This window comes from Calypte anna, chromosome 5A, assembly GCF_003957555.1.
Source record: "Calypte anna isolate BGI_N300 chromosome 5A, bCalAnn1_v1.p, whole genome shotgun sequence".
Taxonomy (NCBI): Eukaryota; Metazoa; Chordata; class Aves; order Apodiformes; family Trochilidae; genus Calypte; species Calypte anna.
Window position 1 is genome coordinate 25,957,157 of NC_044251.1, and position 14,787 is coordinate 25,971,943.

Genomic DNA, 14,787 nt, shown 5'->3' on the forward strand with positions numbered 1-14,787 from the left:
GAGTAATCCTGTCCAGCTTATATTCTCGACTCAGGGGCAATTTGTTCCTTTTAAACCCCTTAACAGCATTTTGCCAAAGCCCCATCAGGGAAATTGTGATGTGAGCTGTACAAATATTTACTCAGACATCCCCACGCTGCTTCCCAAAAGGCTTATTTTCCAGACCTCCTCCAACCTTCCCTGCAAGGAAAAAGGCCGACCATGAGTTAATTTGGTGATCAATGTTATCATTAGCAATTAGCTTTTTAGCCAAAATGGTTTGTTTCTAAAGAGTTACTCTTAATAACAAACACAAGCACTCTCTAGTCGGATCCACCACCGGAAAGAACGCAAACGAGGGACGGTGCTCAGGTATACGGCCAGGACACAAGGACCCAAAAACAGAGGCCGCCAGCGAGGATCGAACTCGCGACGCCCTGGTTTACAAGACCAGTGCTCTAACCACTGAGCTATGGAGCCACCGCGCCCATTCAGGTCGCGGCATTCTTAAACTCCTCACCAGCCGCCTTCCTCTGCCCGCAGCCGAACGGCCACGCACTCTTGTCCATTTCCTCCCGGACCCAAACCCAGACCCAGATCCAGACCCACCCCGGACCCGTCGGGAAGAGCCTCACGCTGCGGAGCGGGTTCCCGGCCGCCGGGAGGAGCCGCGTCCCCGCTGGCAGCCGCTCCTCGGGCCGGGAAGGTGGCGGCTGCGCTGCCCCGCCCGGCAAGAGCCCTGGAGCTGAGCGGCGTGGGCTGCGTGGGGAGCGTGCCGGATGCAGAAAGGTCCCGGGGACAGTCGCAAATCGAAGAACAAACCAGAGGGCAAATGGACGCATCCAGACATGGAAATAAACCCACAACCAACCAACCAACCAACAAAAACAAAAACCAAACCAAAAAACAACAAAAACCCAAGCCCCAAAAACTAAACAAAAATCACAAAGCGGAGAAATTATAGTAGGCAAATGCTTGAATTTTTACAAGGTAGCAAGTCAAAATCGTCACCATAAAAGCTATGTGAGATGGTGCAGTGTTTTTTTCTGAAAAGGCTGGGTCATCTCTGGAAGTCTGAGAAACCGCTGCTGGAGGACAGGCTGCACGATGACTTCAGATAGAAACAACGACTTGCTGCGTGACCTCCCCCGGGCAACGCTAAGCATTAACTCACAGAATACCAGAATCATAGAATGCTAAGTGTTGGGAAGGAGGCCGCCTGGGATCATCCAGCCCACCCCTCGGCCAAGGCAGGATCACCAAGGGGAGGCCACAGAGGGATGCACCCAATCTAGGTGGGTTTTGAAAGCCTCCAGAGGAGACTCCACAACCTCTCTGGGCATCCTGTTCCAGGGCTCCATCACCCTCACAGTATAGGAGTTTCTCCTCTCTCGCTGAGGTGGAAAGCTTCCAATATTCTAGTTTAAAGCCATTATTTCCTTGTCCTATCACTGGTCACCACTGAAAAGAGATTTTCACTGAGATTTCTAGCTTGTTCTCTCACCATCAGAGGTTATGGGGTTCAGAGCTAGAAAGTGGAAGCTGAAGTTAATAGCCAAAAGTTGGAAAGCAGCAATGCAGCAAGACCCATTAAGGTGTGCTACACCTAGGCTGCTTGGGTGCGAGTAGCTTCACCTCCAGTCGACACACATTAAAGCAAATGCCTTGCAAAGAGTTTTGCTCACCTGTGGCTGGACTGTTTTTTTTTTTTTTTTTTAACTGCGCACAGATAAAATTATTAAAATTCCATTCGTATTTCTTTCTGAATGCAATGTCTGGGCTTTTTCTTTAATTCTGTAGCAATTTATATTTCAAACTTGGATCAGCATTTGCGAAAGGAATGCAGTGGAATAGGTTATAAACCTGGCTTGGCTTAGAGAGGTCTTATAAAGAATACTATACAGTGGAAATAAACACTAAAGTCCACAGCAGAATCAGATTCTGCAGGACTGTGGGTGCTAGATCTATAAATACATTATTTCTGCCTGAAGAGTTTTCCCATCAAAGGATTTTCTCACCATGAGCCCCTGATAGTTTGTAATAAATGACAACAGTAACATTTGAAATTAAACTGTGGACAATTACTGTTAACTCTTGGAAAACAAAGCTCCATGAGGTGGGCAGCTAGATAGTAGATACAGTGAACAATGCAACAGGGGCAGGACCCAATGAATAATATTCCTTACATGGTATGAATTCAAATTCTTGTAAAATATGCAGTGAAAATAAGTGTTAAAATCCAAAGAGTTTCCTCTTAATTCTGTATTAACTCTGGAAATAACAAGTTACATTTTACTATGCTGTTCACTTAAGCCTCTGTTGCATTCTTTTACTACAGCAAATCACTGCTTGGCCTAACTAACAAAAAAGATTTCAGTAAGGTTTTTATAAAGTCCTGGCTGGGAGGAACCTGTCACCCCTAGGGCAAGAGGTTGCTAGTGCAGCAAGACGAACCTCTCTTAGGGCACGGCGCTCCAAGAGTCCAACAGGGTCCCCAGCAGAAGTGCACAGACAGTGCCCTGAGTTGGTTTGCCTCAGGACTGGTCAGCCTGGCTCAAGTGCTACAGCTCCGGATTCAACTGACCCTCTCTGCTAGCTTGCTCAGGACTGAGCCGAGCCTAGTGCTTCAAGCCTCACCTTTTATTGGCCCCCTAATCCTGCTCATGCGCAGTGGGGCCCGCCCTAATCAGGCACAGGTGGGCTTAACACAAGCTCATTGCCCCACTACCTGGTAATTAAGTGGCACTGGTGCCTTCATTTCACTACATGCTAGAGGACAAAAGGACCTTCTTTGAACAAGAATATCGTACAGGTTAGTATTTAAAATGCTTAAACCCTTCAGAAAGACAGTCCTCAAGAACTAATGGGCATTTCACTGATTAAATGAAACCTGGGAAAAGCAGACAATCTGCACTGGAAAAAAGCAATGCAGAATGCAGATGATACTTTCTTTAGGAGCTGAGACTCACAAAGACAGGATTGTACAAAACCTGTATGAAGCTGGCAGCACAGCTGAGACAGTTGGCACTTAGCTTCTCACTTCAACTGGGACTGACTGCTGGAGTCAAAGATGTTCACCTTCCCTCACTTACAAGAAGAAATACATCAGCTGTGATGCTTGTGGGGAACAAAACTGAAAGTGGCAGCACATATCAGTGAGAAGGGTAAGTGTTTTCTGCATTCTTCAAAGGAAGCATTATCAAAAAATCCACAATGATTATTAAAAACAAATTCTTTACCTCTATTATCATCATGCTAAATGACTAAAAATGTGGATTTGGCTTTTTCTTTCCTTTTCTCTCTTTATTCTACACTCATTCACAGCAATAAAACAAGATTGGCTGCTTTTCATTTGGTCCATTGAAGACATATGCCAAAACCCTGTAGCTGGCTACTGGGAATCAAGATCAAGCATTTATTTAATCCCAAAATGAGTGACAAGATCAGAGGTGTCTGAATTTAAGATAAGAGAATGGACCCAGTTCCTACAGTGGAGCCAATTGTGCTTTAAAATTTTCATGCGCTGGCACTTTGTTCCTATGTTTGCACCACTTTAGGGAATGTACAGATCACCTCTAAACCCCTCTCTGATTACTATGGAAATAAGAATCAAAAAATAAACCAATAAATCATTTGCATTCCTACCAGTACTCTTCTTTTCCTCTGCATTGTTCTATTTTATCTCTCCCTCCAATGTTTCAAACATTTTCAGAGACAAAACATTATCTAGTTGTATTTCTTTAAACACATCTTCCTATTTCACTTTAATATTACTGAGTTTCCCATATTTTTATAACAAAGGGTGATTCTTTGAATATGAAGTCTGAAAAAAGTTGTCTAATTTAAGCTACCAAAATCTATTATTGCAGCAATCACTCCCTCACTAAGTGTACATCAGTGCTTGAGCTGGAAAACCCTCCATTTCCTCAATGCATTAGTATTGACAAAAGCTAGTCCTTTCCAAATACATTTTTTAATAAACCTTTTTATATGGGCAATATCACTGAAAGTTCACTGCATTTATTTTTGTCAGTTCAGAATGGTGGGATTTCATATGAAAGGATTGAAAAGAGATTTTTCTCTGTTAGTGCTCTTCATTTTAAGGACCCCAAAACAATTAATGCTGTGAACATTAATATTCTGGCATGATAAGTGATCTGGTATTCTGCACATATTGCAGTTGGGCTGAATGGGGAGGAACCAGAAAAACTAGCTTTGTGGATTGGGAGCACTGCCAGATTGCAGGAATTTCCTCTACCAGTCAATGATTTCTCTCTCTTTTGTGCTTTAATGTCACCATACCCAGAACAGGAAGCTTAGGCTGCCTTTCAATGTTACCTGAAACATCAAAGGGACGATGCTAGAGGACCTGCCTCTTTACTGTTTTCCACCTTTTTCAGGCACTGAACAATCAAGCCTAATGAGTCCAACACACTGCAGAAACAGCAAGTCCCTGCTGCAATGAGTGGCAGCAAACTGGGCTTTTATTTGTGTTTTGACGGCCTCCATCCTATACAGACTTTCCAAAATCCTTTAGATAGCTTTTGAGTCTAACGTACCTGGTACCACATGCAGCCACAATGGTAGACAATCCGGGTCATGCCTTGGCCGCATGGGCTGGTCCTGCTCCCCAAGGCCCTCACCAGACGTCCTTGGTATGCAGTTGGGACCCAGGACATGAGGCTGCTGGAGGGGGGCAGCAGTGCCTGATATTCTCCTTTGCATTGCACTCAGCTGCTTCCTTCCCACAGCAAAACCTCCCTCTGCTCAGCAAGTCAGATGCCAAAGGCAGAAGGTTCCTGCTGGAGCTGTGATGCAAATGTTCTGAACAAAAAGTCCCCTGGAATGAAGAGGAGGTAAGGGAACCCTGAGTTTGCAGGGTCAGCACGTGTTTCCAGAGATCTGCCCCAGCCAGTTGTTTGAATTATGATGTATACACACTTGAACTGAAATACAAAATATGTCTCTTGAATCACCCTTTATTTTCTTCGCTCTTCCTGCTTGGTTGCAATTAACATATGTTTACCTCACCGTATGCCTGACAGACACCTAAAAGATAAGATTGCTTATCAAGTCACCTCCTGGTGCATGGTGGAGACAAAAACAATGAAAGTAGCAGAGCACCAAAAGACAAAAAGATAAGGATGTCTCATCTCCGGGAAGTCTGGAATCTGTATGTATCAGAGACTTATGCAAAAAAGACCCCTCTTTCTTTCTGCTGTATAAAAAACCCTAGGAAAAAAGGGAAAAAGTAGCAACTTCATTCTAGACTCCTCCTTCTCTCGGCACTGCGGTTTCCAGCCACGAGGCAGACACAGCGGAGGATCCAACAGGGAGAACCCAGAAGTAACTCCAGCCTGAGGCCAGGTCCCGTGCAGACGGTGATAAAACCTCTTTGTTCTTTTCGTTTACCTTAATGACTCTCTCTCCAAGGTGACTAATTTATGCAAAGGCTTTCTGCTAGCAAAACCAGTTTTCCCTGTTTAAAATAAATCCTTGTAAACTTGTTTAAATCGTAACGCCTTGTTATTTTTGTAAAATTCATGCGTCGTCTATAAGTAGTGGCTGAATTTTCCTCGCAATCAAAATATAAATAATAACTTGGATCGTAACAAATTACCACAAAGTAAGGGAAGAACCAACTCCCAAGTGGTAACTTGGGGGTGGTCACATCTCTGAAGCTCTGTGCACTTCAGGAGCCATCAATGAGGCTGACAGAGTCTAGAAATCTTCCTGGCAGGACTGTGCAGACAAGCCAAGGAATAAATTGATTTTCCCTGCACATCTACAACATTGCTTGCTGATTTGGTTCCTTGGTCAGGGGTGAGGTCCCTTAGAAGAGGACAGGTCTCTGCTGTCAGTCATGAGAGGATTTTGACATCAGCCAGTGTCATTCAAGAACATAAAATTCGGTTTCCAGCTGTCACTCACAATTAATCTATTTATTCCTGCAGGGGGGTAAAATTAAGTTCTCCCACATTACACAGCTATAAAGATCACCTGTATGTTCACTGTGTCAGTCTGTTACAGTTTATAGTAGAAATAAAATAATATTGGTTGTAAAATTTTAAAAGTGGACAAATTAAGAGTTAGAAGGGGCTCGGGTAGACTAAAACTCTTGGAAATAAGTAACTAGTTAAGAATGAGCTAATCCTTACAAGAACAATAATCAAAGGAAAATAAGGAGTGTGTCGACCCCATCGAAAATAAGGAGTGTGTCGACCCCATCAGCAAAAACATTAATCAAAGGAGAATAGTTAGGTAAGCTGATACAATCTACCAAAGAACAAGGTGAAAATTGTATCCAGGTGGTGGGCCAGGTGGTAATGACAGCTGAAATGGTAAACCGTGATTTACAGTTTAAGATATGACTATCTATTGTTATTTGTAAGATCTATGTGACTGTTTGTCTATTGTTATCTGCCATGATCTATGTGACAGTTTGTGACTAAAAATTTATGTAACTCTGTATGTGGCCTGTAATGAAAAAAAGTATAAAAGCTGAACCAAAAATGAGAGTCTTCGGAACCCTGACTTTGGACGCTAGTCCTCAGGCTTCCCGGGCCTGAATAAAGCACCGCATAAACTGACTCTGTTGGTTTGTGTTTTGGTTACGGGCAACAGTTTTCTGGCGACCCAGATGGGACTCCGGAGGCGGCTGGGCGGTTCACGTGCTGATTCACTCCAAGCCGGCACCAGGTGATTCCTGGAGGAGACATCAACCCGTGCCCGACCCCGCGCCTGACGGACGACCATGAGGTAAGCCCGAAGGTGCTTTATTCCTTATAGAAATAAGTTAGTATTAGGTTAGTATTAGGATTGGTTGGTTGGAAGCCTAGGCGCTGGTCGTAAGACACAGCAAGTAGAAAGCTGTGCGGATCCAGCACTTGCCACTCGCGGCGACGAGAATTAGGCAAGTTTGGTATTTGGTATTGGGCGCTGGTCGTAAGACACGGCAAGTAGAAAGCTGTGCAGATCCAGCACTTGCCACTCGCGGCGACGAGTATAGGCAAGTTTGGTATTTGGTATTGGTAATCGGCCGAATATTGGTTTTGTGTGTGTGTGTGTGTGTGTGTGTGTGTAAGAGCGCGCAAATATAAGTGTCAGCATGCTGCCTTTTAAGACCTTTAGAGCTCTGTCTTGTAATAGCAAGGATATCCCTGAGATTCATCTCGGTTGTCTGTTAAAACATTGGAAAGAGGGTAATTTTGGGCAGGAATTGTGGAGGAAAACCTTGATTGATTACTGTAATCATGTGTGGCCTGAATATGAAACAGGGGGTATGCAGTGGCCACGAAATGGTACATTAACACCTGAAATATTAAGCCCTATGCATGAGTTTCTTGGCGGGAAACTGAGAAGAAAAAAGAAAAAAGAAGAAAGGAAAAAAAAAAAAAAAAAAAAAAAAAAGGAAAAAGAAAAAGAGAAAGAAAAAGCATGTGGATTGTTGGAAGTAGAAATGGTGATAAATGTCCTGGTTGTAAAGAGCGTAAGATACGATTTTCGGAGGAATAGGAGGATGTGTCTTTGTTGGTCTCCCCGAGCGCGCCGCCGCTCCTACCTCCTGAGGCTCCCCTGGTAAATACGGCTAGGGTCCCTCTTCCTTCCTCATCCGAGGGAGGGGATAGAGCAGAAGGATTGGGTTAATCAGCCGAGAACGCCGCTTGCGGAGCGGACTCGGAGAGGGAGGCTGGAGAAAGGGGGCGGTTTTTCGCAGCCTCAGTTGATGGCTCCGCTGCGAGAGGCAGTGGGAGCGGATGGAGGGAAGGCGATGATAAAGGTTTCTTTTTCACCGAATGGTTTAATAATATGGAAAACAATCGGCGGGGGCGGTACAGGGAAAATCCTGAGAAAGTGGCTCGGGTTGTGAAAATGGTAATAAAACTTAGAATCTTGATTGGAATGATTTGCAAATGTTGCTGGACACTATAGAAAAGGAGAAAGGGCGCCGGCGGCGTCGGGGGGAGGAGGCCGCGGGCCTCTCCCCCGGCCACCCGCACGGGCGGGCGGCCTGTCTGCTTCGGGCGGAGCTCGTCCCGCTCGGGTCGCCAGGATTGACGTCGGGGCCGGTGGGGCCCGGCGCGGCGGCCAGGGAGGTCCCTGAAGGAGAGGTGACGCTGGATTGGGGAAAGGCTTCGGGGGTTTGGGAAACAGGGACCCCAGGTAAATCAAAAGCGGCAGTACCAGTAGTAGCAGGAAGGGGCCCAACCAGTAAGGGTACGGCAATACCCCATCAGTCTGGAAGCTAGGAAAGGGAATAGCCCCCATGTTAACTCAATTCTGAAATTTAGGAATTTTGCAGGAGTATGAATCTGAATTCAACACTCCTATCTTCCCGGTCAAAAAGCCTAATGTAATTACAGGTTAGTACAGGACTTAAAGGGCAATTAATTCAATCACCAAAGATATACATCCTGTAGTGGCAAATCCGTACACATTGTTAAACATCTGTTTCTGAGGAAATTTCAATGGTTTACAGTAAGTTGATTTAAAAGATGCCTTCTTCTGCATACCCCTGGCACCTGAAAGCAGAATATCTTTGCATTCGAGTGGGAGACCCCGACACAGGACGGAACGCACCAACTTACATGGATCAGGCTTCCCAAGGATTTAAATCCTCGCCCACATATTCGGTAACCAGCTGGCCAAGGAACTTGAGGAATGGAAGATTACCCAGGAATGATCGGCTGGTGTCGACTGTGGATCCCCGACTTTGGGCTGACAGCCAAACCACTGTATGAGGTGTGAAGGAACCGAGATTTAAGTGGGACCCCACGGAAGATAAAAGCATTTCGGGAGTTTAAAACAGGCCCTCAAGGAAGCACCTGCCCTGGGTCTGCGGATCTAACAGGACTTTCAACTGTATGTACATGAAGGCAAAAGTTAGCCTTGGGGTGCTCACTCAGAAACTGGGGTCTTGGAAAAGGCCGGTCAGGTACTTTTCTAAACAATTGGACTCAGTTAAGTGGGGGATGGCCAGGATGTCTAAGAGCAGTTGGCAGCCAACAGTAAATCCTGATCCAAGAAGCACGTAAGCTAACATTGGGCAAGCACATGACAGTTTTATGTCCCTCATATGGTCATCACAGTATTGGAACAAAAGGGGGGGCCATTGGCTCTTGTCGAGCAGGATGCTCCAATACCAGGGGCCCAATTGACGGGAAACAGGATTGATGTGGAGCTGAAAATAACAAATCACCTTAACCCAGCAGAATTTCCTCAGGTCCACCCAGGAAGAAGGAGAGCTGGAACATGGACTGTGTGGAGGGTAATTGAACAGTGTAGCCAGCCGGAAGGACTGAAGATGAGCCACTGGCCGGACCCTGATGGGAACTGTTTACGGACGGGTCCAGTCCAGCTTTGTGGAACGAGAAGCTGGGCTCGGATGTTGCAGCCACGAAAGAACATCAAGGGTGGTTGTGTGACCCCAAACAGCGGACAGGTGATCCTGCCGGTGAGGATCATGAAAGATAGTACTGGAAACAGAACACAATAAGTGTCACTGGGGCGTGCGGAGGCAATGGTTAAATTTTTTGAAAAATGAAATATTCTCAAACCAGATTGTTAACATTGGCAAAAGAGTAAATGCAATGTGTCCGGTGTGTATTCAAAAACAACCCTGTGGTAAGAGGCCAGGTACAAATTGGTAAGTTTACAGGTAGTCCCCAACCAGGAGATTATTGGCAAATAGACTTCTCTGAGTTTACCAAAAGCCCAAGCATACAAACATCTGTTGGTGTTATGTGTGCACATTTTCGGGATGGCCAGAAGCTTTCCCTTGCAGGACCAATCAGGCAAAGGAAGTGGTAAAAAACACTCTTGAAAGGAATCATCCCTAGATTTGGGTGCTGTTGGGGGCTATCATCTGATAGGGGTTCCTCATTTCACTTGCAGGGATTGTGCAGGAGATTTCTGTAATGTTAGGAATAACTTGGAATCTGCACACGCCCTGGAGACCCCAATCAAGTGGTAAGGTAGAGCGGGATGAATCAAACATTGAAAAATCAAATTAAGAAAATTTGTCAAGAAGCAAAATCCAGTGGCCGCAGGCATTGCCTTTAGCTCTGTTAAGAGTTAGGAATTAAACCAAGGAAAGGATAGGGGTAAGTCCGTACGAAATTTTTGTACGGCAAACCATACCATGCTGTTACTTACCAAAGGGGACCCTCATCTGGTAGGGGATCAGGTTGATATTAAATTATGTATTGTCTCTGAATAAGACCCTTACAGCACTCCGAGGAGCGTTTGCAGTGGAACCGACTGTTTACCCCTGGAAAAATCCGGTCCACGACATCCTTTCCAGGAGACCAAGTCTACATCAGGAACTGGTCAGTGGAACCACTGAAGGCTATAACCCGGAAGGAGGTAATATCTCCAGAAGAAGGGACGCCTGCACCTGCTTATCAAGAGGCTTAAAGGTTGAGCATCCTTGCGAAGGAATAATCGAAGGATGCTCAAAAGGGGGAGTTGTTACAGTTTATAGTAGAAATAAAATAATAATTGGTTTGTAAAATTTTAAAAAGTGGACAAATTAAGAGTTAGAAGGGCTCGGGTTAGACTAAAACTCTGGAAATAAGTAACTAGTTAAGAATGAGCTAATCCTTACAAGAACAATAATCAAAGGAAAATAAGGAGTGTGTCGACCCCATCGAAAATAAGGAGTGTGTCGACCCCATCAGCAAAAACATTAATCAAAGGAGAAATAGTTAGGTAAGCTGATACAATCTACCAAAGAACAAGGTGAAAATTGTATCCAGGTGGTGGGCCAGGTGGTAATGACAGCTGAAATGGTAAACGTGGATTTACAGTTTAAGATATGACTATCTATTGTTTTGTAAGATCTATGTGACTGTTTGTCTATTGTTATCTGCATGATCTATGTGGACAGTTTGTGACTAAAATTTATTGTAACTCTGTATGTGGCCTGTAATGAAAAAAGTATAAAAAGCTGAACCAAAAATGAGAGTCTTCGGAACCCTGACTTTGGACGCTAGTCCTCAGGCTTCCCGGGCCCTGAATAAAGCACCGCATAAACTGACTCTGTTGGTTTGTGGTTTTGGTTACGGGCAACAAGTCTGTTTCCTCAGCAAAGAAGGAATTCCCAAGGGAGGATCCAGACTGCTTCCTGCAAAAGGATTGCCACAGACTCTTTGTTTCCCATCATAATAAAAAAATCTCTTTGCACTTCTGTCTCTTTAATTCTTTCCGTGTTCACCACCATTGTTGGTTTATCTTTTCATTAGGAGGGTAGGTCAGGAGGGAGGCTGGCTTGGCAGCTCTGTTGTGTGTAAGAAATAATACTGTAGCAAATGAAAACACCAAAGCAAGTTTCTTTTTTTCTAATAGGCAAGCTGATAGGATGAGTTCCCTATGGGATAGAGTCAGGGGGGTGGGGGGAAGGTGGAGTTCATATAAGATTTTCCACACCATTTCGTATCTATCCATTTAAGAACAGGCATCAAGCTACAGCAAGGGTCAACAGGTAATTTTCTCTGACACAGAGTGCATGCTGCTCATGGCATTAAACCATGTCAAGGTAATGCAGTGAATATTACCCAGGCTTGCCAGACTGCATTAACTGTAATGCCTTCTCTCCAAGACTTTAAGATGATGACTCTTGGAATAATAGCTGCACAAGGTTGCTGGGAAATCTGACCCAGTCTTAGCATCTTTGCGAAGACTCCATCAAATCCTTCAGACTTTTTGAAGGAGGAAAGAATCTCTTGCTGTGTACAAGCACCCTGATATTTATGTAAAACACTATATCAGACATTTGAAAGGAGCAAGAATGAGTTATGAAATGAAATTCAGCACCTCACCAACAACACAGTAGGACTGGTTTTCCTTAAAAAGAAAAGAAACCATCAAAACCTTGAATATAATTTCAGACAATCCTGGCCGAAAAATACATCTACATTTTTTACTTTGTACAGTGCAGTATTATAAGGAGTAGAAGCAACTCGCTCCTGTAGTCCTATAGAAACATCATCGGGCATTGCTGAAAGACTAGGAAAGTACAACAATCTCTTTGAGAGCCCTGAGAGCAAAGACACATCTCAGTTTTTCTGGAATTTCAATGTAGCCAGTATATATTTCATTGCAAGCTTTATCATATCTCAAATTCCTGGGTTATTTTCACTATCTGGGGGGTGAAGAGAGGGGCAAGGGGGAAAAGTGAACCCACATGACTTACCACATCTATTAGTCCTACATTTGATTTCAGCTACATCCTCCAGAAAGCAGTATATCACTCTTTTCTACCTACATTTTATGTTGACATTCTCCTGTGAAAAATGACAGGTGTGATGCACAGATTTGTCTTGCTTACACAAAGACTTCTTTTTTATAGGGTAATAAAAATTATTTTTTGTTCCTGTCCACCTTGCTCTTAGATGGCTAATGTGGAGCTCTTCCAGTTTCTAGTGGGAACCTAGGAGCTCTGTGTCTAGTAACAGGCTCTGTACCAGTAGCAACCATATTCTCCTGCTACAATATCTCAATTTGACTGGGAGTAGAATTCAAGTGTTTGCTTGGGGCATCTGTTGAAACTCCAACCGATCTCTTGCTCCTGCTTACTTACTGGCAATAGCAGTATCTCCACCAACGCTAATACACTCTCCACCACTTCTAATACACTGCAAGAGGGATCACTTAATCAAACCAAGCTGCATCTCAACCTCAGCCCTAGAGGAACCCCTAAATTCATGAGCCCCTGAGAGATTTCAGAGGCTAGGGCTAAGCAATATCATCACAGCCCAACTGCAGTGGTCTGGAGTTAACACCAGTGTGAGATCTGGAGAAGGAAACAAGTAGCATTTTTCTCTCTGTTCTTAGAAATGAGACACATGGTACCAGCACTTTCTTAATTACAATGAAGAGGCTGTAAATTTCAGTAGTTTCCCAGATGGAGTTTTGTCTGACAGAAATAACAGTTTTGGGGATCTGGTTATGACAGTGACAAAGAAAGGCTCTAAGTCAGACATTAATTTACATGGAAAGGTCTGGCTTTTTCGTTTCAAAAAATGAGTTTACAAATAACAAGTCCAACTTCCAAAGTAGATACATATAATTTTCCAAACATGGAGAGTTGTTTTTAAAATTGGCACCTGCACATGCCAGTATAATTTTCTTCTTGTGCATGTACTTTTAAAAAACATGTTCTCATTACAGAATAAAGTGGCTTGGAGGAGCTATTAAGCATTGTAAAGTAAATCAGTCTGTTTTTAATATAGTAATACCATTGCCTGCTTTGGCAGGGGGGGTGGACTAGATGGTCTTTTGAGGTTCCTTCCAACCTCTAACTTTCTATGTTTCTATGAAAGTCCTATATTAGAATACATTTATTATAAGAAACTACTTGGATAATGAAAGAGAAAAAAATCTAATTTAATTTTCAATGTTTATGGCGTTTATTTTCTTTTTTCATTTAATTCTGCTTGGATAATGAAAACAGACCAGTTTTTCCCTTGGCAATATAATTTTTCTGGTTGTTAGGCACTTACCAAGGCTGCAGTTGTTGGGTTTCAGACACCTCAGGGGAAATGGAGTGTTCAGTGAAGGGGTGAGCAGGGCAGTTCTTAAGAACAGTTACATGTAATTTGGTCAGAGCCTGCCCATGACCTCATTGGTGACAGTCAGCCAAAGAGCACATACCAGACTGTGCTGTGAAGGTTTGGGTCACACATTCCAACACTCAAAAATCAGTTCAAGACCTACCAAAAGTTAAAAGTCTACTTACCTGTGACAATCTGGGCAGTAGTTCTTGGAGGACAGCTAAGAATATGCCTCTTTTTAAAGTTTCTGTTAATTGGAGTAAAGATCCCTGTGTGAAACTCAGCTAAAGACTTTATCTCACTAATGGGCTCAAGATGGATCCCAAAATCCTGAGTTTAAGGAAGGTCTGGATTTGGATTATCTGTTTTTAATGCAGTCACATTTTTTCACTGTAAATCCCTACTGTATTCCAGTGGGTTAAAAATCCAAATCAGAAAAACCTGTTTTCAGATCCTACAATTGTTGGGTATGGGGCTATGAGGGATTACAACTAGGCTGATCTTCAAGTTTACAGTCTCTTGACATTGTTCAGATTGTGAGTGGGAGATTTTATTATGGTTTAATATTAAAACATCCTCATTAAGCTAAGGCTGTTATAAGAACCTGATTTCTTGTGAAGTCTTACACACTAGGGGGTGCACACATCCTTTTAATGAGTCCAGAAATAAATGGTCTCATCAGCACCAGAAAGGAAAGTGCCTGGTCCTGTACTAAAGCTTGCGTGGAAAATATCTAATTTTTAAAGTCAGATTTGGCTCATAGAAATGAATAAATAAGAGCACTACTTTCAGTAACAGCTTTTTTGATGTTTTCTGAGTTTATATGTGGAGCAGAGAAGATGCTAATGTAAGAGTTACATAAGAGGAGCAGGAACCAGGCTCCCTCTCATGCCACTGCCTGAGCTCTCACGTCCCGTGATGACTCAGGCATTGGCGTCAGCTTCACAGAGGGATGGGCTCAACTTTTTACCCCCACAGTTTCATATCATTGGGGGATGAGCTAGTCTCCTGACTCAGACACTGGCCAGACTTCTTATTTCAAAGCACTTATTCTGATGTTGTTATGTTAAGACCTGGTTCTTGCAAGTCAGGGTGTGAGGCACAGCGGGCTGAGCAAGGCGATGTTGTTTCACCTGCATGGGCTCCAGTGTGTTGATGCTGTCAACAAAGTGTTCATTTTCTCCGCTTGTGGCAATAGCATTTAAAAACTTACTTAGCAGGGAATGGTAGTGGTTTTGCTGAATGTGGTGGGATT

The 14,787-nt window shown here is 43.7% G+C and overlaps 1 non-coding gene across 1 annotated transcript; it reads right to left on the minus strand.

The window, feature by feature from the left end:
* Window positions 1-384: 384 nt before the first annotated feature.
* TRNAT-UGU lies at window positions 385-459 on the minus strand. The gene has a single exon. It is a non-coding gene; the product is annotated as a tRNA-Thr (tRNA).
* Between the last annotated feature and the right edge of the window lie 14,328 nt (window positions 460-14,787).